Raw genomic sequence first — 4758 nt, 5'->3', positions numbered from 1 at the left:
ATAAATTAATAATGAAAAGGGGAAGAACTGATTGTTATTGCTGAGAACCTCTGGGTTTTGGGAGCGGCTGGCAATCAGGATTTCTTATGCGCAGTCACACATTTAAACGAAAACACTGGTTGAGATGGTACCGTAGTACTACTATCTCAATCCATACGCAAATGAGCTCCTCTCCTCTCTAAGAAAACGAACAAGCTGATCGTGTAAAGTGACAATGTCTCAGTGTCCCACACACACACAAACAAAAACTCACTCACACACACACACACACATACACACATATGGTCACAATGATCATGTCATGCGTGCGATCGTTGGAGAGAAGGAAGGCTCTTTGGGAGGACAAATCAAAGCCACTCAAAGAAATAACGAGTGCTCATTAAGAGTAATAACCCCCTCTTCAATTGTCCTGATTGTTTCAAGGGTGTCACACGGATCGCTCTCTAGCTGCAATACCACGCATTATTTATACTCTTCCTTATTATATTTCACCCAGAGTAACAAGATAAGATCGAGCCCATCAAAGGTTGAGACACATTAAACTTGAGCTGATTAAATTAGGGACAGTTCAAGAACTACGTCACACTTCCCGAGGAGCATCCTCATTAGGGTAGTCCAAAAATGCATTTGACACTTATTCATTAATTTTTATGTGAATGGATTTTAATTTCGTTCCTTGTTATATTTCACGAAGAGTAACAAAATCAGATCCAGCGCGTCAAAACTTGAGACGAATTAAGCGTAGGCTGATGAAATTAGGGACCTATCGAGAACTACGTCACACTTCCTGGGGAATATCCACATTATGCCAGTCCAAAAATGTTTGTGACACTTTTTTAAATTTTTATTTAAATCAATTTTCATTTCCTTCTTTATTATATTTCACAATGAGTAACCAGATCAGATCGATCTCATCAAAAGTTGAGGCACATTAAGCTTGGGCTGATTAAATTAGGAACCTTTCATGATCTGTGTCCCATTCTCTGGGGAGCATCCACATTAGGGTGGTCCATAAATGCATTGGAAACTTTTTTTATTTTTATTTGTCCAGAATAATAAAAATAGATAAATCCCATTAAAAGTTGAGAGACTTTAAAAGTTAAAACACTTGAAAAGTTGATAAAAATTAAGCTTAAGCTGATTAAATTATCGGTCTTTTAAGAACTACGTTTGAATATACTATAATAGTTTATAAATTTCTTCTCCTAAATTCTGAACATACATGTTTAAATAAATTATTATTGTTTCTAATTATCTTCTCCTATAGAAATTATAGATAGTTTGTCCTTTGGTTCTTAAATTTTTCACTTTTTGTCCACTTTTCACTTAAATTAAGACAATAATTCAAGTTGATGAAAATAATTTTTTAAACAAATTCTCATCATTTTCAATAAAATTATCTTTGAATAGTGCTAAAAAGTTGTGGTTTTTTTCTGAAATATTCAACTTTTTTTCTCAAATCTGTAACTTCCATTCTTTTAAAGATTCATCATTTTAATTGAAAATTCATCTGTTTGGTTGGAAAATCAATAATTTTTTTAAAAATTAGTTTTTGTGGTTAGGAGTTAAGTTTTTTTCTCTCAAAATATAAAAATATTCCATTTTTAATTGAAAATTAATATTTTAAATTGAAAATGGATCATTCTTGGATGAAAACTTGTCTTTTGTGATAAAAAAATGGGTCTGTTTTGGCAGACGATTTAACTATTATCTTAAAACTTTGTCCCTTTTGGTTGAATTCAACAGTTGTTCACTTAAAATTAAAATCTTTTTTTTTTAACATCAGGTGCTACGTGTTTCGCTCAGAAATCATTCTTTTATGTGTAAAACTAATTGGTTTAAGGTTACACTAATTTCTAAAATAATATTTTTTTGTTTGTTTAAATATTGATCATTTTAGTTAAAAATTCAACTATTTAGTTGTAAATTAATTTTTTTATAAAAAATTCATATTTTTGAGTTGAACATTCAACTTTTTTGTGTAAAGTTGTACCAATTTTTTTGTAATTTACATATTTTTATGAAAATTCCCTGTTTATTTTTATTTAACTACTTATTTTTTTCTTTATGAGTCCAAAATTCAATTATGCGATGAAAAAAATAAACTACTATATAAAAAAATTTCTATATAATTGCATATTCGTCGTTTTTTGTTTGTTGAAAATAATTTTTTTTTTTTTGAAAATGTAGCTATACCATTTTCTTTTGAAATTTTTTCTTTCAAAAATTTAAATTTAAATTGAACTTGTACATTGCTATAGATTCTTCTTCTTTTTAAGAAAAAAATTCATTTTTCAGTTCAAGATCCATCGCTTGGGTTGAATATTTAAATATTTTCTTGAAAATTTTGGATACATTTTTTTCTATATAGACTGATAAGACCTTTTTTTCCTTACAAATGTGAACTTTTCAAAAATATCATATTTTTTTATTATAAATTTAATTATTTGCCTAACACGTAATTGGTTATGTTTAAAGATTCAACTATTTTTTATTTAGAATAAAAATATTTTTGGTTTCAAATATCAGCTATTACGTTTTTTGTTGAATATTTATATTTTTTGGTTAAATTGAACTGCATTTTATTTTTAAATACAATATTTTTTTGTTGAAATATTAACTTTTTTATTTTCGTTGAGAATTAATATTTTTTAATTAAAAATTCAAGTAGTCAATTGATAGTTAAACTTCTTTATTAAAAGTTCATCATTTAAGTTGAAAATTCAATTATTTTGTTGAAAACTCAACTACTTTGTTAAATATTTATCTTTTTCATTCGAGAATTAAACTATTTCGTTCTGAATACAACTCTTTGAACTAAAATTAACTTTTTTGTTCGTTGAAAATTCGAATATTTGGTTGAAGAATTATTTTTTTTTGGTAAAAAAAAACTCATCTTTGCGGGCTTAGAAGTCTACTGAATTATAAAAAGTTTACCGTTTTTCGTAAATATTAATTTTTTGTTCATGAAAATTCAATTTTATTCTGTTAAAAATACTATATATTTTGATTTGAAGTCTTAAGTGTTTTATATTGAATTAAATATGTAAGTTATCTTTCAAGCAATCAGGCATGGGGATCATGATCATCTTACAGGTAAATTAAGTAGACCCTCCCATTAAAACTGTAATCTAAATATTATTTTCAATTAATAAAGGGTTAAACCCCGGGGGAGGGATAAGCTTTGTGTTATGATCCGTTGAGAAGCAGAGGAGGATAGAAAAAGTATTCAAAATAATGTGACGTAATTTTTGAATGGCCCCTTAGTAAAATCTTCCCAACGGCTTCAAACCTAATTATATAATTTGTGAGCTAAGGAAGTTTCGTCATTACACGGGATGGCGATTTGTTAGGATTAATTTAGAAGCTTCAAAGAGTCAATTAATCTCTTTAGGAAGTACGTTCATTACTTTTTATAATTCTCAATAATTCCCATAAGAAACTTTATGCTTTTACCAAACCTCCCCACCTAAATCGTATGTTATAATTTGTGGATGACCCCTATCACTATTTTGTATTTTTCTTAAACTTTATGTAACTATTTACATTATTTTGAGTGTTTTGAAGCAAGTCTGAACCCTGGATTTATATTGATTATTTGGCATACACATTAGAAGGCTTGACAGTTTGACTAGTGTACGCCTTTGACTTTAATTAATATTAATTCGAGAGGATAGTGGAGAGAATATTGCCATGCGATCAGAGTGAGAAAGAGAGAGTGGGAGAGAATCGAGTAACATCCTCTCTTCTTAACCCTCCTCCGTCACCGGATAATTACAGGAGAGCGTCCAGCGAATGAGCAGGGGTATCATTAACACTTCCTGCCTCGTAACGACTCTCATCTGGTACACGACGATACCCACGCGCGTCACTGCGTAAACCTGTCAACCTATCTAATCACCTTGGAAAACAGTTTTGTATAGTCTTTGACCTTCTTCCTTCCGTCATTTCAAGAAATGCAATGACCTTCCTATTTCTCTCTGTTCACCTCCCTAACAACCAACCACCTCTCTTTTGGAATCTTCATTGTAGTGGGCTGGACTTTCAATCTCAAGACTAAGCTTGACCAGATCCAAAAAAGAGACCCTCTTTTGGCTCTATTACAATCAATAGATACTATTTTGAAGCTGATTAACTTCTCTGTCTTTGTTTTCAATTTGTAAAACTTACAGTCTTCCGAATCAAAATCCTACTTTGATGTTGAAATACCTCTCTGACCTTACTTTAAATTTTTATAATCTACTTTCTTCCAAATTAAAATCCTATTCTGACTATATTTTGAATAATACGAGGGTAGTTCAATAAGTCCTTAGAATGAAGTATAAAAACAATTTTTTTGGGGTAAATTTTTTTTATTTTTCAACATAATCTCCTTGGAGCTCTATACACTTGGTCAATCGCTTTTCAAGTTTTTTTAATCCTTCAGAAAAGTGCGTTTTCGGAAGTTCCTCAAAATAAGCACTTACAGAGGCAATGACGTCTTCGTTGTCTGGAAATCTCTGTCCACCGAGCCATTTTTTCAAGTTTGGAAATAAGAAAAAGTCACTGGGGGCTAAATCTGGTGAATACGGTGGGTGTTCGGCCAATTAGAATTTTAGTTCTTCAATTTTAGCCATTGAAACGAAGCATGTGTGAACTCGGGTATTGTCGTGATGCAAGAGAATTTTTTTTCTCGCCAAATGTGGTCGTTTTTTTTAAATTTCTTCTTTCAGCTGCTCTAATAATAATGCATAATATTCACCAGTGATTGTTTTACCC

The sequence above is a fragment of the Belonocnema kinseyi genome, chromosome 3, assembly GCF_010883055.1.
Source record: "Belonocnema kinseyi isolate 2016_QV_RU_SX_M_011 chromosome 3, B_treatae_v1, whole genome shotgun sequence".
NCBI lineage: Eukaryota > Metazoa > Arthropoda > Insecta > Hymenoptera > Cynipidae > Belonocnema > Belonocnema kinseyi.
Note: the sequence above shows the minus strand (reverse complement) of the source record.